Raw genomic sequence first — 21,973 nt, 5'->3', positions numbered from 1 at the left:
GCTCAAAAAACTACAATGATGGGAGTATATTGAGTGGACATAAGAGCCAATGGAACAAACTCCCAAAAACCAAAGCTGGAATAATGTAGTATCAGATTATAACCCAAAATAGAAAATAAATATCTATGACTGCATATTGATGTAAATGACTTAATTAATGAATAAATAAATTGGGTGGAATAGATAAATTTCCTATGCAGTAGAATTCCAAATAGATTGTATAGATATCCTACCCTGTGTGTAATCCTGCAGACCACAGCAATGAACATGGCCACATCAGGTTCCTTCTCCTGATGCTTCCTAAACCACATGTCTTATTGACATCTCCTCCAAAACATGTAAATATGTCTATATCTCTCCATCTCAATAACTACTAGCGTGTACAAGCCATCCTCAAGTCACCTGGACAACTGCACAGCCTCCTGATAAGCCCACTGGCTTCTACTCTCACACCACCACAATGCACTGCCCAAAGAACTTTTTCACACCACACTGTGTAAAATAAATAAACTAAACAACGAAACTCTGCTTTCACACCTGGAATAAAATCCAAACTTCAAAATGTGTACCTTGTGTATCAATCTTATAACATCCTATTTCATCCTCCTTATCCTTTGTCACCTAGGACACATGAAACTCCTTTCCACCTAGGAGCTTTTGCAAACATGCTTTTTCTGATAGAATGCTTTCTCTCCTAGCTCTTTGCATGGTTGGCTTCTTTTGATTATTTACCTTAAAGGCCCTCCTTGAGCACCTAATCCAAAGTAACAGCCCAGTAACTGTCCATCATGGAACACTATTTTACTTTCTTGTTCTTGTGACTGTCCTAGATTGATGATGTCCTCAGCAGAGTAGCTGCTCCTCTGTGAGTTCATTCAAGAGCCCAGGCTGATGGCTTCTGTGCCATCTTCAATGTATGACTTCTAAAGTCATCCTGGAAGGCTGCACACATTCTAATCACTCCAAAAAAGAAAGAACATGGAGGAGCACTTGGGAGAAGTGTTCATAGACTGCCCCTGGAAGTAGCACACATCATTTATACTCACATTCTAAGGAAAAAAACTGCAAAGGAAGTTGGGAAATAAAATCTAGCTCTGTGCCCAAATAAGAGGGTCTGATATTTGCTGGACAGCTAGTAGTCTCTGCTTAATGAAAAGCAGATGTAGGTACTTGATACAGATTTTGGGTAATTTGGAAGAGAAATGAAACATTTGAATAGGATCTCAATTTAGTTAGGGAAATGCTAGCTCCTGAAACCCCAAATCCACTATATTTTTAGCACAATAAAAATCATTTTATTACTTCAAGTTAGAAGGCAGCTTTCTCCTACCTTGAGATCCACCATTTCCTAGGACTCAGAGTTCTCTGCATCTATCCATATATGGGAGGAAGCACAAATAGGCCCCACTCACTTCTTAAAACTCCCAAACCAGAAATCATATATCATTTCTACTTACATTCTATTAGTGAAAACTAGTCATATGGCAACACATATACAAGGGAAGCTGGGAATATAGTTTTTACCTGGGCAGCTGCCTTCTACTGACAACTCCACAATAGGTAAGAGGAACATGAATTTTGTTTGGCCATTAGCCATCTCTACCATAGTGGGTCTCATAAAAACAAGGACCACCTGTTTATTTCCAACTTAGAACATGTTACTGAAATTTTTACAAATAAACTATTTTGAACACAACATCATTTTACTTCCTATAGTATTTGCATGACATCAAATTTTGCCTGGAGACACAGGATATACATGTAAATATGTCACTTGCTTGCTTAAATTCCTTTAATAAATCCCATTGCTCTTAGAATAAAGTGCAAACTCCTTACTATGACCTACCATGTCCTCTGGGTCTCACCTCCTTCTGACCTCTCCAACCTCATCTCCCACTATCCTCTCCTTTGCTCTCTCTGCTTTGACCACACTGAGCCCCTTTTAAGTTCCTTAAATGTTCCATTCCCACTACCCCAAATTCTCACATGTTTATTCTAGAATGTTTTCTCCCCAACTCTCCTCGTGGCTGATTCATTCTCTCCCTTCAAGCTTAAGCCCACTGGTCACCTCTTCAGAAGGGTCTTCACCAGCCAGCTCTCTAATGCGGCCTCCCACAGCTCTTTTCTATTCCATTCCTCTGGTTATTTTGTCACAGCAGCTGTGTCAATCTGTAATAATGTCGCACAATGGTTTGCTTGTTTACTCTCCCTCTCTCCACTTGAATGCAGGGTCCATGAAGACAGGGACCACATGGGTCTTATTCACCACTCTGACCCTATTGATTTATGCAGTGCCTATCACATAGTTAGCAATTAATAAATATTTGAGGAATGAATGAATGGACCCAGTCAAATCCAAGAACATATCTTAAAAGAGTTGATTCATTACTGCTGAAAAAAAGTTTGAGAACCTGACCCTCTGGCAGAGCTCAGTAGTACCACTACATAAAGGAAGAAGAAACAAAAGCTAAGCCACCCTACACTGACACTCCCCTGGCCCTGGATTGCAGATAACCAAAGAGAATGCACTGCCCAACTGTGTCTTTCTAAAAGGAATTGCCATCGAGTCACCCACAGTGTACAGGCTACCAAGGAAACCTGTCAGTGATGTCAGTGAGGTGCGGGGGTGGGGGAATCTGAACTTTATATGTCACAGCAGTTTGAACCCAATGAGTTCTTCTGCCAACTGGATTCAATCTTTGGACAGGCTTGAATTAACTTGCTTTTTTAAAAAAATCAAAAGTAGGCTTTTTCTGGGTACAGAAAGATGTACATGCAGGGATCTGACGTGGGGGAGAAGGAGGAAAGGAGATTGATAAACAGGGACACAAAAAAATGTTGGCAGCCAAAAAAGGTGCTGTATATTAGCTACTATGATCTAAAATGGCCCAGTGGAGAGCAGCGTAACATCTGCCTTGCTTATTTCTTGCATGTCTACATATTCATGCCCAGCTTTCAGAATTCTCTGGAGGCACTTGAGTATATAGGAAGATGAGTTCCAATGAGCTGCGGCATTCTGCTTTGCCGAAGGGTTACAAAAAGAAATCTTGCTTCCCTGATTCAACTTCAGCCCCAAGCATTTTTGAGCCTTTGCTAACCAATGCAGACTTTAGGTGCATGCAGAAGAAATAAAAAGTAAATCAAATACATAAATTGGATAAATATACTCAAGCTGTCTTAGGGTCACATGTTAGAGAAAACAACAAGGTCCTAGACTCAGAAGAACTTGAGTTTCAAGTCTTGGCTCCGCCTCTTATTAGGTGGGCAGATCACTTACCTGCACTGAACTTCAGTGTCTTCATCTGTAAAATAAGCGGATATCTGTGAAATATCAAACATGCAATAAGTACTTAATGAATGATATTATGTTTATTATTTTGCACCCATCAAGCTCTTTCATACCAAGTTGTGTGGAGATTTGGCTGAATTATCTGGTGAACTATATCAGCTCCGCCCTTAACCTTGACCTTGGTCAACAAGCCACAGGCTCTTGTCACCGACCAATACGCTAGGTCCAATAAGCCACTTCCACATCATCAAGCTTCTGTTTATACTGTTCCTCTGTCTCATCTACCCTGTACCCTGCATTTCAAAAGCCAACATTTCAGTCAAGATTTGCTAGATATTCCTAGTCAGATTTGATCTCTTTCTCCTCTGCACACATTTCTCCATTTATTCATGCATTTCATAAACAATTATTGAGAATCTGCTAGAAGCCAGGGAGTTTGATAGATGCCTAGGAAACAAAGATGAATAAGACACACTCACTATTGTCACAGTCTAGTGAGGAAGATGGAGAATTGGCGGATGATTGCATTCAAGCGTGGTACGTGCAATAAAGGTGTGCACATGGCACTCTGGAGCCCATGGGAGAAACTCTTCTCCAACAGCAGTTGCTTATACCTCTGTTTTACTGTCACTTTATCTTTGCTTCATAGTTTATTGCTAATATAACCATCTTCCTTGTTACATCGTGAACTCCTTAAGGCCAGATGCTGTCTTATTCGTCTTCTTATTCCTTTAACTTCTTGCACAATATGTTGCAAACAGTAGGTGTCCAATAAATGTGTTCTGAATGTATTATTAATATGTGTGTGAACTGAAGCCATCAGCAATGAGCATTCACAAAGGTCTTGGTCTGTCTGAAAGATCCATATTCTGTGAAAGGCAGTATATATAATACATAAGAACTAGGGTATTAAAGCCAGATAGCCTAAGTTGAAATGCCCATAACTCTTTACATTAGGCAAAGTACTTCATCAGGATGTGTCTCAATTTCTTTATTAAATAGAAGTGATAATAATAGCGTCTACCACATAGAATTGCTATAAGGATTAAATTAATCTACTCATTGAAAGTACTTAGAAAGTGCTTTAATTCTATCTTCTAATAAACATTAGCTATTACCTGCTCTTCCCAAACAGACTTAAAGACCTTCGCTCCTGTAGAATGTGGACTATTGCAGGCAAATACAAAACTCCTTACTATTCTCATTTCATGGATAAAACATTTACAATTTTGATCTTTCGTGCTTCTTTCCAAGTCTAGTTGCAATGTCAGTCTATTACAAATCCAGAAACTACTGACTTAAAACTTTTTACAAGCCATACCTTTACATTTTCTGACCATACTAAAAAATATAATGCCATTTAGGGAGTCTGTTTTGAATCATCACGTCTATTCATTGATTGATATCAATGTGAAAAACCTCAATAAAATAAATAAATAAAAATTGCCACTTACTACATTACTATAACATAGTATGTACTTTATATATATTATTTTCAATTCTTAGAACAATATATAAGGAAGACACTGTCATGTCTGTTTTAGAGATGATAAAATTGAGGCTCAGGGAAATCAGGCTATCTCTCAGAGGTCTCACCATTGTAAGTTGTTTGATATACCCTAGTTCTTTCTTACCCCAGTCCTTTCATGTTTTACATTATGCCTCTAACTAGCTTTAGTTTATTCCTGGCTTCATTATCCTTCATCTGCTTATTCAGCACCACTGAGCAAGATGAAAGTTCTAGACAGAAATAGAAATGGTGGAATTTAAATCTGATCATTGAAAATACTTTGCCTTGCCTTATAATTTCAACAATTTAGTGTGAGGTAAGGTGGAGACCAGGCTCCAAGTCTCCTGATCCTACTCCTATCTTCCAGATAGTTCTATAGCAAGATCGACTGACATGGTTGCTGATCTGATTTTCTGAGACTGGTAAGCATGGTTATACCAGGGTCTCTGCCAGTTTCAATATTTAATAACCATTAAACCTTTTTCATATATTCAAACTCTCTTTGCATGTTAAACCCATTAGTTTTTATTCTGTCCACTATTGATATAGAGAACAGCTGGTCATTGCCAGCTTTATAATTATCCTTCATACAATCGAAGGCTGCACCATCCAAGAGAAATATAATGTGATTCATATACATAATTTTAAATAAACTATTAGCCACATTTTTTTAAAAAGTAAAATGGAACAGGTGAAATTAATTTTAATAATATATTAGTTTCCCACGACTGCTGTAACAAATCACCACGAACTTGGTGGCTTAACAAGTTTGGGGTCCTGGTGCCCGGAAGTCCAAAATCAGTATCGCTGGGCCAAAATCAAGGTGTCAATAAGGCTGCTTTCCTGCTGGAGTCTCTAGGGAAGACTCATTCATTTCCTCTCCTGGTTTCTGGTGGTTGCTGGCATTGCTTGGCTTGTGGCCACATCATTCAAATTTCTGCATCCATCTTCATATCACCTTCTCCTCTGTGTATACGTGTAACTACCTCTACCTTCCTCTTAAAAGGACACATGTTGATTGCATTTAGGGCCCACCCAGATAATCCAGGATAATCACTCAATCTCAAGATCCTTAATCAGAGCTACAAAGATTCTTTTCCCAAGTAAAATAACATTTATAAGTTCCAAGAATTAGGGCCCGATATCTTAGGGGATCATTAGTCAACCTATTATGAATAACATTTTATTTGACCCAATATATCCAAAATGTTATCATTTCAATGTGTAACCAATATTTCATCCTAAATCTTCCAAATCCAGTTTGCTTTTTAAATATACTTACAATAATACATCTCAACTAGAATTAGCCATGTCGCAAATGCTCGATAACCATATATAGCTACTGTACTGGACAGTGTAGTAAGGAATGCTTTAATTTTCTCATCAAACAATTTTCTTTCCTTGCTCAGAAGCAAAGAAGCTTCCTCAATAAAGGTGTCTTCATTCAATTTTTTTCTTTTTATCACCATGGGTACAATTCCTATCATTCTGCCTCATAGGATTTCTGTAAGAATTAAATTATGGAAGCTCTTCAGAAAATATAAATCACTATATAGTTCTTTCAAAAGCCACCCAAATTTTTGCTAAAGTCTCCTGCTCAGTTTCTTATAGTCATTCATGCTCATACACTTGGCATAACTGAGATCTATAACAAAATAGCAAAAATGAAGGAGTGGGGCCACTTTGCAGACTAGAGCTGGGAGCTTGATCAGCACAACAGGTCACGGATAAAGAAATATGAGAGAAGATGAATGTTTAGAGAAATGTTGAGAAGAAATGTCCCCATTTGATACAGAAAATATCTATTCATTCACTCATTTAACAAATTTACTATGTTCTTGGCACAACACTAAGTGGTGGGATGCAATGCTTAATGGTGAGAGAACAAAAAGGGATATAGGCCTTGCCCCCCCCTCCTTTTGACAGTTAGAGTCTAGAGAGAAAGCAAAACTAAATTAAATGGGAAAACTGCAACTGTGATCTTTTCTCTCAGGGAGCAGAACATGGTTCCCTGAGAGGAAGTTTGACCTTGTCAGAGGGGTCAGAAAAGGCTTCTGTCTCACTCAGAATAAAAGCCTGAGTCCTTCAGGGTGCTTCATGTCTGGCCACCCTACCAAATTTGACCTCATCTTCTACCACTCTCCCTTTTGCCACAATGGTCAGCTTGCTCTTTTTAAACAAGCCAAGCATGGTCCTACCTCAGGGACTTGTCACTTGCTATAACACTCTTTTCTTAAATATTCCATGGTCCCTCATGTAAAACTCACCATTTATAACTCCACTCAGCCCCTTATCATAGCTCCCTCATCTAAAATTGCAACTTCATATTTTTTTACCAAAGAAGGTGAGGGAACAAAACACAGAGATACCTGGGAGGAAAGCATTCCAAGGTGTGGGAATAGCAAATGCAGAATCCAAAGGCAGGAGCTGAAGGAACAGCAAGGGAGCAAGCCAGGCTGGAGGCATGCTGGTGGAAGGTGGAGTGGGGAAGTGGAGGCTGTGCTGGAGGTAACAGGACAAGCTTCCATGTACGTCGTCATGTGGACATGGCTTTCATCCTGAGATGAGAAGTCATGGAGGGTGTAGAGCAGAGGGGTGGTGTGACCTGACATATTTTACCACGTAGGTTCTAAATGCTATATTGAAATTTGACATAAAGGGAGCAAAGACAGAAGGAGGGAGTTTAATTACGAAGCTATTATAACAAACCAGATAAGAAATGATGGCGGCTTAGACAATGCTAGCAGCAATGGAGGTGGAGAAAATTGTTCAAATTCTGGCTATATTTTGAAGGTGGATCTACTGAAAGATCAAATATGTGGTGTGAGAAAAAGAGATTTGGGGCCTGAGCAGTTGGAAAATAGGATGGTCATTAACTGGAATGGGGAAGGATACAGGTTTTGGAACAGTTTTCGGCAGCTCAGTTTTGGATGTTGGTTACAAATGACCATTTGACATCCAAGTAGAGAGGTTGAAGAAGCAACTGAATGTAGTCAGTGGAGCGTTCTGGGAGGAAGATATAAATATGGGAGTTGTCAGTGTATAGATGGTATTTTCAGCTGTGAGCTTAGATGAGCTCATCTAGAAAATGGCAGCTACTAGCAACTAAAGGAATCCCTTATGAAATGGAAAAGAAAAGGAGTAGGTTCACAGCTGTAACATACTGAGAAAATGATAATTCTGGGATACCACCTACTCAGCGGGAGGGGCCTTCCAATGGGCAGGTGAAAAAAATAGTGATGTGAGTACATGACTGTTCCAAGGGTCTGAACTACCACTCAGACATACCAACACTGTAGTTAACCTCACAGATTAGCTCCCAGTGCCCAGTGATCCGTTATAAATGACTCTAGTCTCCTCTAGGACCAAAGCCCTTACATGAGTTACAATGCCGAGGTCACCCCTGAGCTGATTTACGTCTTGGGCACAATTTTATATGTACGCTTCTTCCAACTACATCCCTTTCACTTTTACACTTAGCTTCAGTGACTCATAAAAGCTCCTGGATAGTAACAATTACAATCATGACCATGATGATCCCAATCCTCTGACACTGGCCAAAGGGCAGGCTGTTGTAAACCGACGAGGGAAACTCTACAGCCACTCCCGGGGGAGAGGAGATGGCAGGCCTAATCTCCTACTCCCATCCGCTTCTCACCCCACTTTACCGTCAGCCTCGTTCTGTCTAAGGGGTCTGCCTTGGGCGATGAAAATGGAACTCACAGCACCCGTATGTGGGGTAAGCAATGATGAAATGCATGAGTGTAATGAAAAGAGAAAGATTTCTAACATGTGAAGCACACACTTGTTAACATAACTGTTTCTCGCACGACCATCACTGCTTATACTACTTCCACCAACATCATCACCAAACAGTGGTTTTACAGTAACACCCCCAGAGTCCTAAATTACACCTTCCCCTATTTCCTTCTCTCCAACCCACCCCCCAGAGCCATCCATGCTTAGAGTTCTAGTCTGAAAGAGCAGCCAAAGACATACCTGAGGCAACCCAAATCAACGAGATAGTCCCAGCTTCAATATCTGCCTATTCTTTACCTTCCTGCCCTATCTCCTGGCAGTTTGTAAAGTGGTTACTCCTTATTAACCTACAACTCATGTGCTAACTAATGTCAGAATTTTACTTTTTGTTTGTGTTGGTTAAAAATCTCAAGTGAACTGAATCCCAGAGCATTTGGACTGTGAGATGCATCGTGGGCACTCAGGTCCAGAGTGGGTAGGACTCACATCAATAGTGGATGGTGAGGAGAAGTTGGAGTTTCCACTGGCACTATGAAAGACTTGACAGAATTTTATATATAAAATCATTTATTCATTTAAAAAATATGTGAAGTCCAACAACTATGGTCTAAGAATATAGCTGATGTATGAGTAAAATGATGACGACCCAATGAACTGAGAATATAATGAGCGAAACAGATTATTTCCCTTGCATTCATGGAACATAAAGTATGGTGAGGGAAGCAGATAGTAATCAAATAAACACTTCCATAATATATACGTTGTCATATGTTGGGTGGAGGAAAAGAAAAAAGTGCTATAAATGAAAATAATAGGCATCTTCTAGTTTGGATATGTGGGGAGAAGGTATCAAAGAAGGCTCTGAAGAAGTGGCACTTAAGCTGAACGATGAACAATTTCTTAGACATTAGCTGAGGGAAGAGAAGTGCGTGATATGAAAGGGGGCCTTCTCACACAGAGAACAGCATGTGAAAATGCCCCGAGGTAGGTAAAAGAAACTAAACAAGACTAGTGACAAAACTAGAGCAATAGAATGCAGAATAGTGGTGGTCTAGGCTGCGAGCCAGAAGAAAGAATCAGCTACAAAGGAATCAGGAGGGTGGATGGTTTAGTGAGATGGAAATGTTCCACGTCTTGATTGGAATGATGGTTACATGACTGTATACAATTGTCTAGTTTGTGAGGAAAAAACAGTGAGCTTTTTAAAGACTTTTCCTTCCTAAGTCTCAATGTAAGGGTCATATCAACCTGACTTCGGCTAACATAAAAAAACAAAGCAGAAAAATGCACGGACTACTAAATTAAATGTATTTATTTAAGACTTTATTTACTTATTCATTTGTTCATGGCTCATGTGTTTTTTGTTTCTTTTTTTTAATTAAGTTTATTGGGGTAATATTGCTTACTACAATTATATAATTTTGAGGTGTACATTATAGTTTGACATCTATATATTCTATTGTGTGATTACCACCCAAAGTCTAGTTTCCTTCAGCTACCATATATTTGATCCCCTTTATCCCGTCTACCTCTCCCCTCCTCCCCCACCACCTACCCTCCGGTAACCACTAGTTCATTGTCCATGTCTTTAAGCCTCTCTTTGTCATGTTCCTTTGTTGCTTTTAGGTTTATATCCCACATATAAGTGAAATCATGTGATTTTCAACTTTTCTGTCTGGCTTATTTTGCTTAGCATGATTATCTCGAGGTCCATCCATGCTGTTGCAAATGGCAGTATTTCATCTCTTCTTATGGCTGAGTAATATTCTATTATGTATATGTGCCATAGCTTCTTTAGCCAATCATCTATTGTAGGACACTTTGGTTGTTTCTATGTCCTGGCCACTGTGAATAATGCTGCTATGAACATCGGTGTGCAAATATCTTTTTTGATATGGGTTTTCAAGTCTTTGGGGTAAATACCCAGCAGTGGGATTGCTGGATCATACGGTAGATCAATTCTTAGTTTTTTGAGGAACCTCCATACCGTTTTCCATAGTGTCTGTACCAACTTGCAGTTCCACCAGCAGTGGATGAGAGTTCCTTTTTCTCTGCATCCTCTCCAGCACTTATTATTACGGGTACTGTTGATGGCAGCTATTCTAACAGGTGTGAGATGATATCTCATTGTGGTTTCGCTAGCTCTAACAGCTAGCGATGTTGAGCATCTTTTCATATGTTTGTTGGCCATTTGTATATCCTCCAGGGAGAAGTGTCTGTTCAGGTCCTCTGTCCATTTTTTGATTGGACCGTTTGTTTTTTTGTTGTTGTTATTGAGTTGTATCAGTTCTTTATATATTTTAGATATTAGGCCCTTATCGGAAGCATTGCTTGCAAATATATTTTCCCATTGAGATGGATGTCTCTTTACCTTGTTGACAATTTCTTTTGCTGAGCAGAAGCTTTTCAGTTTGATTTAGTCCTATTCATTTATTTTTGCTTTTACTTCCCTTGTATTTGAGGTCAAATTCATAAAATCCTCTTTAAGATCAAGGTCCTTGAGTTTAGTTCCTATATTTTCTTCTATGCATTTTATTGTTTCAGGTCTTATATTCAGGTACTTAATCCATTTTGAGTTAATTTTGATGTGTGGTGATAGACAACAATCTAGTTACATTCTTTTGCAGGTGGCTTTCCAGTTTTCCAGCACTATTTATTAAAGGCTTTCCTTTCTCCACTGTATGTTTTCGGCTTTTTTGTTGAAAATTATTTGCCCACATGAATATGGGTTTACTTCTGGAATCTGAATTCTGTTCCACTGGTCCGTGTGTCGGTTTTGCTGCCAATACCATGCCGTTTGATCACTGTCGCTTTGTAGTATAATTTGAAGTTGGGCAGAGTGATACATGCACCCTCATTCTTTTTTCTCAGGATGGTATTGGCAACTCAGAGTCTTTTGTGTTTCCATACAAATCTGATGATTTTTTGTTCCATTTCTTTAAAAAACGCCGATGGATTTTGGTGGGGATTGCATTAAATCTGTGTAATGCTTTAGACAATATGGTCATTTTAACTATGTTGATTCTTCCAATCCAAGAACATGGAATATCTTTCCATATCTTTGTATCTTCTTTGATTTATTTTAATAGGGTCTTCTAGTTTTCATTATATAGTTCCTTCACATGTTTTGTTAGATTTATTCCTAGGCATTTTATTATTTTTGTTGCAATTGCAAGAGGAATTATTTTTTCCACTTCTTTTTCTGATACTTCATTATTAGAGTATAGGAAAGCGTGACATCTTTCTCTTGCCTGATTGCACTCACTAGGACCTCCAAGGTTATATTGAATAGCAGTGGAGATTGTGGACAACCTTGCCTTGTTTCTGATTTTAGAGAGAAAGTTTTTAGTTTTTCACCATTAAGTATAATGTTGGCTGAGGGTTTGTTTATAATATTAAGGTACTTCTCTACCAATTTTGTTGAGTGTTTTGATCATAAATGGATGTTGTATCTTGTCAAAGGCTTTTTCTGCATCTATTGATATGATCACATGATTCTTATTTTTTAATTTGTTTATGTGGTGTATCACATTAATTGATTTGCGTATGTTGAACCATCTCTATGCTCCTGGGATGAAGCCTATTTGGTCGTGGTGTATAATCTTTTTAATATGTTGCTATATTCGGTTTGCTAGTATCTTATTTAAGACTTTTCCTTCTGTGTTCATGAGAGATATTGGTCTGTAGTTTTTCTGTGTGTGTTATCTTTACCAGGTTTTGGTATCAGGGTAATATTTGCCTCATAACATGAGTTGAGAAGTATTGCCTCCTCTTCGATTTTGTGGAAGAGTTTGAGGAGTTTGATTTCTTTTAAAAAGTTTGAGGAGAATACGTACTAAATCTTCTTTGAATGTTTGGTAGAATTCACTGGTGAAGCTATCTGGTCCTGGATTTTTACTTTTTGGTAGGTTTTTGATGATTGTTTCAATGTCCATACTGCTGATTGGTGTATTTAGATTTTCTAGATCTTCTTGATTTAGTCTAGGAAGATTGTATTTTTCTAAGTACTGGTCCATTTCTTCTAGGTTATTAAATTTGATGTTATATGCTTTTTCATAGTATTCTTGCATGATCCTTTGTATTTCTGTGATGTCAGTCATAATTTCCTCTCTTTCATCCCTGATTTTGTTTATTTGTGTCCTTTCTCTTTTTTTCTTTAGTGAGTCTAGCCAGAAGTTTGTCAATTTTATTAACCTTCTCAAAGAACCAGCTCTTTGTTGCATTTATTTTTTTCTGTTGTTTTTTTGTTTTTAATTTCATTTATTCCTGCTCTAATTTTGATTATTTCTTTCTTCTGCTGACTTTAGGTTTCATTTGTTCTTACTTTTCTAGTTTTTTAAGGTAAAGGGTTATGTTGTTGAGAATGTTCCATGTGCACTAGAGAAGAATGTATAAGCAGGTGTTTGGGGATGGAAGGCTCTGTAAATGTCAATTATGTCCAGCTGGTCTAATGTATCATTTAAGGATGTTATTTCCTCATTGATTTTCTGTTTGGATGATCTGTCCATATCTGACAGAGTGGTATTTAGGTCCCCTACTATGATAGTGTTTTGGTCTATTTCTCCCTTTAGTTCTGTTAGTAATTACATAACATATTTTGGGGCTCCCTGATTAGGAGCACAGATATTGATAAGTGTGATGTCTCCTTGGTGCATGATTCTCTTTATCATTATGAAGTGTCCCTCAGTATCTTTCTTTACCTTTTTATTTTGAAGTCTCTTTAGTCTGATATTAGTACTGCTATTTCTGCTTTTCGCCAAATGTCATTTGCTTGAAATATCATTTTCCATCCTTATTTTGGGGCTCCCTGATTAGGAGCACAGATATTGATAAGTGTGATGTCTCCTTGGTGCATGATTCTCTTTATCATTATGAAGTGTCCCTCAGTATCTTTCTTTACCTTTTTATTTTGAAGTCTCTTTAGTCTGATATTAGTACTGCTATTTCTGCTTTTCGCCAAATGTCATTTGCTTGAAATATCATTTTCCATCCTTCACTTTGGATCTATATTTGTCTTTGGAACTAAGATGTGTCTCTTGGAGGCAGCATATGGTTGGGTTTTGTTTTTTGATCCAATCTGCAACTTTGTGCCTTTTTATTGGTGAATTCAGTCCATTTATATTTAGGGTGATTATTGAAATATGAGGTGTTCTTATAGCCATTTTATCTTTTGCTTTCTGGAAGCTCGGTGTTTCCATTGTTTCTTTGTCCTTGTGTTTCTGTTTTCTTTATTTTGGTTGGCTTTTGTGGGTTTTGCCTCTGATTCTTCGTTTTATGTTATATACTTTATAGGTATACCGCATAGTGTGTTCCCCACTCAAAGTTAAATTTCCTTCTGCCATCATATATTTAACCCCCTTTCCTCTCTTCTACTTCCCCTCTGGTAACAACTACACTGTTGTCTGAGTCTATGAAGTTTTGTTTTGCTAGTCTTGTTCATTTGTTGCTTTCAGTTTTATATCCCACATATTAATGAAATCATGATTCTCGACTATTTTTACACCTAAGAGCAAGGCACTTGAACTTCTGACCTTCTTTCCTCATCTATAAAAAGGAGGAGAAAAGCATCTGTCATATCAGGATGCTGAGTGGATTATCTCACTTAATCTCCTTGGAAGATGTCAGTTCTAATACATAGTTGGTCTTTGTTCACTATCATTCGCTTTGGTGTTTAAAAATCAAGCATATTGACCAATTATTTTGATAAAATCAGCCTCCACAAAAAGGCATTTGTGACTGTTTGTGGTGTTCTGGTTATGGGGTAGCTCTGTGGCAGGACTCCAGGGAGGCAGAGCTGAAGCAGTGTGGGATAAGATTCTCTGTTGTTAAAGCTGTGGTGTCACCTTTACTTTAACCTGTCACCTGCCCCACCCCAGCATGGCAGAATCATTATTACTCGCAAGCCTAGCACACTCATGTTCATCCACAGCCTGCCTGAGATCACATCCATTTGAAGGGACAGAACAGAATGAGACATGTTCAAACCTCCTCAAAGAAAAGTGAAACAGAGATCTCAAAGAAAGCTTTCAATTCAGATGCAAAAAATAATTACACACCTAAAGAACCTCTTGAATTTTACCCAAACTCTATTTTCTCTCTTCTTTTTTCTTTTGTTTTTTTCCTTTTCATTTCCTTACTCTGACTTTCTAAAGTCATAAAGATAAAATTTCTAACCTTCAAAAGTCATAAATAGACATAATTCACTGTTAAAGACTGAAACAATTCACTCTGACTCCCTTTAGTTTTCAATTACCCGAGAAAACTTCGTTTTCAATGGATAAAGGCCACCCTTTCAACCAAGTTGGGGTGTCTCTGGAGTGAGGAATTGTGTTGATCGTCACCATAAAAATGCACAGGCCAAGAGCAGACAGGCAGAGAGCTTTTGGGAGGCTCGTAGACAAAGGAGGTGTTATGTGTTGTACAACCATTCACTGCAAAGGGATTGTTTAAGTGGAGATGGCTGGTCGACACTCACACAAGAGGGAGCCTTCATACGTAAATAAAGGCTGGCTGCCGCAGAAACCACTCCATCTGTTGCTGCCCATTGCTCGACTTGCAAGGCGCTGGCTGCACTAATTGAAAACATGGATAGATCTGTACCCCACATGTTCACTTTTGGGAAATCACTGAGAGCTTGCTTTTGGGTACGGCCAGCCCGAGGCTGACTCCGCTCCTCCAAGCCAAAAGGGTATCCATTTGGAAACTTCAGGGCTGCTATTGTCTTTTGATCATTGATTCCTGATACTTTTCCTCACTGCAACCCTCCCCCTATTGGAGAGCTCTAGTCATAAATATGGCTAGTGATTTGTTAAGCTGCTAAGCTTCTTTCACTTTGGGCCCAGTTCAAGGCAAAGCCTGAGTAGAGCTCTTTCCTCTGCAGAGAAGAAAAAATGAAACAAAGTATAGATGCGAGGTCTGGAGAGGAGACTGTTTGGGCAGTTGCAGGCCATGCCCCTGCTGTTCTCTGAAGAGGTTACTATGTCCTAGGTTTCAGTAATTAGTCAGAGAGGAGTAAAGTGTCCTCAACAATGGCAAACCAGCTACATGCAACACTACTGGCTGCCACTTAAATCTCTTCTCTTTCCAGGCTGAGACCAAATTCACAGGTGTCAGATCAGAGGCTGATATAGATCATAAGCACAATATCTCCTTCGTGTGCACAAAAGTCCATCCTGAACTGAAAATTGTTGACCAGTGGCTTTACTCTTTTCCATCTGATGGAAAAAGGCACATTTTGCACCTCAAGCAAACTCAGGCACAAATATGTGAAATAGCATACAGTCTCAAAGAGAATAGCTAATGGATAAATTAGAGCTCTTTTTGTTAGATCACATGAGCTTGAAAATAGACACCTGACTCTTTCAAATAACCTCTCTGTCCTCCATGGGAAAATAAAGTGGTGGGGATGAGAGGATTTGAATTCATGTTTATGCTGCCTAATGCTGAATCATATTTATGATGTACTGTCACCAGGAATGAAGGGTTTTCTATTTATTTGCTGGAGGGAGACTGTGTGTCACAGAAGTTGTATGTAATTATAATCCAGAAATCAAAACTCTTTTTCTGCTGTATCCCTCATGCTTCTGATCAGGCCACTTAAGCACATCCTGTCTTACATGAAATATAAGAATAAGCTGTCTTCTGCACAAGGAGACTTTTGAAAGTTATTAAAGTTTGTGTAGTAAACAGAGCTAACTGGTTTGAATTACTAACAGCTCTATTATTTAGCATTTCCTTATTCATACAAAGATATTTATTGAATAATAAAGGAAGGCACTGTTGTTCCATTTGATGCATTCTGGAGCACCTGATCTTTTTTAGGGTAGGTGGATGGAGTTACTTAGCCCTGGCCCAGTTTTTTTCCAAAAACTTCTAAATAAGATCCAAAAAAGAATTAACAGGGATGTTAGAAGTCACATAAACACAGCTGAAGAAAGTGTATCGTCTTGATTTCGGCTTGAAATCTGTGCTAAATTAGTAGTAGGAAGTTTAGCAGCAATGCTTCCTTTCTTAAAACATCAGATGTTTTTAGGTTTAATTGTAGCACGATTTACTTTCGTGAGAATTTAAAAACTGAAAACATTCTAAGCTTGCCCTAAAAATATGCTCATAGATCCAGAAGGTACGTGCACTAATTTTTTTTGTTAATTTGTTTGTCTCATATTCTGTTTCCTGGGTAGGCTGGTAAGCATTTTTATTGACACAATTGACACAAATATTATTAACGAAGAACTGTTTTGAGATTTTTTAAAAATCTCCAATAACCTCTGAGAACATTTAGAATTTAAAGTACAATATGCAGATGCTATTGGAATAGTTTTAAGGTCCTAAAGATATTTTTGACAAAGAGCCCAAATCAGGATTTACATAATGGGTTTTGGTCTCGTAAAAGGTATTCATAACTCTTGTTAAATTTCTGTATGCTTTTTCTTTAATTCAAGTTCACCAAAGCTAAGAAATGGGGCTAATCCAAGATAAAAGTAGGAACAAAGTGATTAAAGTGCTCCTTTATTTTGATAAGGGCACTGGGTTAACATGCAAATGTCCTTGTTGATGTCAGCATACCAAGCCCAAGATAAACACGGCTGGGCTGCTCTTGCTGCAAATTCGGGTGACATATTTCTTTATTAATGTACATTTCTTTTCCTGCAAAAGAAAGAAAAGTTTTATCTTAAGTTTCATGGCTTCAGGCCAAGAGAGATCTTTCCTTTCTGCCTTCACTCTTTAACAAAAATAACAAAATTCCTTCTTTTTCATATTTATCTTTGTATTTTTGTTAATATCCTTTCATTTCCATCTCGTTATGACTTTTATACCTCCTATTTTTGTAGGGGAAAAATAGATTCACTTAAATTAATGTTTACTTTAGCCCTTTCTCTTGAAATGCACATTTAAGTGAGTCTATGACTGTGAGAGGTACCAGACTTATTGAGTCTAAAATTCTTGAGTGTAACTTCGTGACCGTATCTCTACGGGCATTTAAAATTTGTTTTATTCTGTTTGGGTGAGGTTTACTTTACCACTGCCCAGTTGTTATAAGAGTGGAGTAAATCCAGTCATTTGTTTCTAAAAGTATGTGGTTATTATCCATGTCTTGGACTTTAACACCAGCTTCAAAAAGATAGCTGAGTACACCAGAGTCTTTACAATAATACTTTGGATCTGGGTTCATACAGGGTATTTTGGTGACTCCTTCTTCCCACCAAGGGAAACATACATGGTGAGAGATTTTCTTCCCTTTTGGCAGAAGAAAACATTGATACCGGCTTGAACAGTACGATGGTGCTGTATAGTGGAAAACCAACAGGGCCGGGCGTTAGAAGGCCAGCTGGCCAAGCCCGATGCTGCCATTTAGGACCATCTCTTCTCAGTCCACAATCCCTCTTATTCTTATTTTTTCTTTGGAAAGATTAGATCTTACAAACAGACAGTATTTACAAAACAGGAAATTAAATCTTTACCTCATTTTTCCTTAATAAACAATCTATACTCAATCAAATGGAAATTCTAGACAGCCCAAGATGACCATAAGAAGCCATAAAGCAACAAAAGTTGATGTTTTAATTGCCTTTGATAACTTGACTGAGGGTAAATGTGTGATTTTAATTAAGCTTCTTGAAATATTTAAAGTAACTCATACTCTCAATTTTCCATTTCTATAGTCTCATACCATAATGAACCCAAAGCCCAAGATTGGGAACCAGTGGAATAATTTATCTGAACCTCAGTTTTTTCTTCTTCAAAATTGGGAAAAGTAGCTTCTAGGCTCACCTCAAGTTTGTTTTTAAAAATAAAATTAAATCACATGTGTTAAAAGAGCTCTATAAGATGCTAGAGATATGTATAAATTATGCACTGAAGTAGTAGAGAAGCAGGAAACCTGAATTCCTGAATTAAAAAAAAAAACACTTTCGTTTCTTAAGGAAGATAAGACATGAGTCAAAAGTCTTTTTGATCTTTTACTTGGCTATTCAAGCCATTCTCACTTGAACTTAAAATCATGTGAACACCCTCAAAACACTTTCTGAGTTGAAATGTAATCCCTTTAAGATGAGGTCATCATGTAATGACTGAACCTATTTCCAGAAAAGGATGTTGGTTTGGTGGCTATAGTAAACATATTTGCCTGAGCCACCATCTTTTTGGAAATGACTTCATCCACTGTCCTTGTGAGGAGTCATGTTTGTACTAAGTGATCACACTCCTGAACCACAGATAACTGTACCAGGACTGAATACCTATTCTCACAGGACAAACTGAGGTCACTGGATTCTCTGTCATAATATTTTGAACTACAACGCTCAAAATCTATTTAAGCAATGATGGGCACTTAAACTGAAAGGCCATATAGAGTCATTCATTCATTCATTCATTCATTCCATAAGTAGGTACTCATTACCTGACAGAAACCAGGCACTTGGCTGAGTCAAAGATAGAGTCAGTGAGCCAGAATATGTGATAAGAAAAGTCAAGGTCATGTATAACATAAAATTATGTGGAGCAAAGATTAAGAGATTACAAAGAGGCAAGTCTGCAGAGATGAAAGAACTGGCATGGCAAAGAAAAACAGAGTGTGTGACCTGCAAAGAGGGGCTGCCTGATGATTTTATCTTTCTTGAGCCTTACCTTCATTGTCTGCTCTTGGCTTCTATATTATTCCCTGATAACCTTTTTAAAAAAGAACTCTTTTTGCTTAAGCTTTTTTGTGGGGAGCTTTGTTCCTTACAAGCAAATGTGCTCTGACTAAAATAGGTGGCATTGTTTATTTTTAATGTAAACTTGAAACACGTTTTTTTTTTTTGCCTAAAAAATTTTAAGGCCAAAAAGCATTAAATTAGTAATCTAATTTATTGAGGACAGAGGAGCTTTGTTCCTCTCTCCTACCACTGACAGGGTCCCCCAGCTTCTCACCCTACAAAGTGCACGAATAGCTTGAAGGGGAGGTTAGCACATCATTTCCCTGGGTCTCTACACTGGAGGGAAAGGGGCTAACTAGCAAGTGACCCAGCCGACGAATTCTATTTCGGAGCAAGCACGTCTCCTCCTGCAAAGATAGATTCTGATTTTATTTAAATCCTTCTCAGAATTAAATCCCTGTGACATCAAGCTGAAAAGGAGAGCTAGGTGTGAGATGGAGAGGGAAGTGGTTCCTAACTTGATATGTCCTAATGAAATGACATGAGGTGAGATGACTGCTAAGTGCCTATGAGGGGAGGTAGCTGGGAACAGCTCTGATGGCGTTGCAGGCACCTGGCGGAGAAGACAGAAAGGGTAGCAATTTTATTGTGTTTGGTTGTCTTTTTGCACACTTCTGATTTTGAGTCATCTGCCAATGTAACTAGGTCAGGATGCAGATTTTGTGAAGAAAGAAAGTCATAAGCAATTCAGAAGCCTTCAGGGATTTTAAGCAATCATGGTCAAAATGTTCCTTTGGGCTCACTTGCCAAGGCCCTTGAAAGTGATGGAAATGGAGCTAAAATCCCTTTTAAGTCATAATGAAAGTGGGAGTGCAGGCTTTAAAGTTATCTGCTCAGTCTTCGTACCTTCTCATTCTGGCCCTTTGCTTGGTCCTCTTACTAAGGATATCTCTCATTTTCTTAAGCTTCTAGTGTGCTCATGAAATCATACGTACCTTTCATAAAATTCAGGGATATGTTCAAAAACTCATTCACATCTAAGCACAAAGAACTGGTGAGGTTACAGGTAAAAACACTTCCAGAACCATGCATTTTAGCATAAGACAAAACTAATTAGAGAATCTATCTTCAGATATGGGAATTCAAGCATCAGTGGGTTGCAGGAAGATATATAGAAGGAAGGAGGAGTACTCCTCAGGTTAAATGAGGGGCTGCACCTCTTCCAGTGAGGTTGCATCTGAGCAAACATCTGGCTATCCTGGAACCTATCTGATGCAAAAAATAAGAGTGACCAAGAATCACAGGAAACTGACTCCCTGACACTCATTCCTCCCACCCCCCCCACCCCCACTCCAAGGTTGCCTATCGTGGTGGCATCTCCCCAGAATCCCCCAGTAAGCCCTAAAGAAAGAAACAAAGTCTCTGGAAAACTTTAGTATCAGGTAAACTCTGGAAAATTACTAACATACAGGTTCAGAATGCTGAACAAAGCCAGGGAATGGTATTGAAACATTTTGTTGATGTTAACCAATTGGAAAGATGTAAAAGACCATTGATTTTGAATTATGGGAGGTCTCAGCAAAACCTGATGTTCCTTCTTTCTGTTCATGTTACCTGTGATCCCATCTCCCCCATCCATTTTCATGCAACAATTGCTTCTACCCTACCATTCTCAGCAATACACATAGTATCCTTATATAAAAATCAAAGCAAGCATATTGCTAAAAATCCATTTAAGGTTTATTAGGATGTGGCAAGGGGCCAAAGATTATGGGTAAAAAATGAGCTACTAATTCACATGAGCAATTACACCAGCAGTCCCTAACCTTTTTTGGCACCAGGAATGGTGCTCTTATGAGAATCTAATGCCTGATGATCTGAGGTGGATCTGAAGCAGTGATGCTAGCTCTGGAGAGTAGCTGCAAATACAGATGAAGCTTTGCTCCCCGACTGCTCACCTCTTGCTGTGCAGCCCGGTTCCTAATAGGCCACAAACCAGTACCCATCTGCGACCCAGGGGTTGGGGACCCCTGAATTATATGAATGATTCACAAAGCAGAATTCACAGATTCACTGTCCTCTCCATTTTTATTTTGTTTCAGTTTTTGAGTCATAAAAACATAATCTATTTGCTTCCAAAGCAGAATAAGCCAGGTGTTTAAGATAAACGCTTTCTCACATATTACAAGTTTTCAAAAATTAAGTCTATTTCTGAAAAACTAAAAAGTCTGTCATTGTAGTTTATGTTCCCAGTAGGAGGCACAACTTCACTTTTTCAGAGGCAGATAGAATAATCTTTTGCCTCATGATTTTCCAGAAGAGATTTGCTCTCATGCCCTTTGAACGTACCCATGATTATTATTAGTAGCATCTGGGGCAGGGAGGTTCACTCCCTCTTAAGGCAAGGTGATGTAAGGAAGAGTTTCCTTCCTGATGTAAGGAAGAGTTTCCAAAGACAGGAAGTTACCAGTTTTAGAAGGAACAAACATCTGAGAAAGGATCAACATCAAACCGAGGAGATTCAGGTTTTGCTGTTCATTTACGTGACTTTTGTGCTAATGAGTCTCAGCGTCTCCTATTGTTCTACAGGTGTAAAGTAAGGCTATTTGGGATTTCCTTTTGTGATAAACTTTGCCTCTCCTACTTTCTCTGCCCACAAGGTAAAGGCAGAGTAAAAGCACCAAATCCCTCTGATGCATAGTGTGGTTTGTTTCCAGATAACACATTATATCAAGCTAGTATGAGGCTGGCTACTCCCTACACACACGGTCGTCTGCA

Source organism: Pteropus alecto, unplaced genomic scaffold (genome assembly GCF_000325575.1).
Source record: "Pteropus alecto unplaced genomic scaffold, ASM32557v1 scaffold161, whole genome shotgun sequence".
NCBI lineage: Eukaryota > Metazoa > Chordata > Mammalia > Chiroptera > Pteropodidae > Pteropus > Pteropus alecto.
This window is presented reverse-complemented; position numbering follows the sequence as displayed.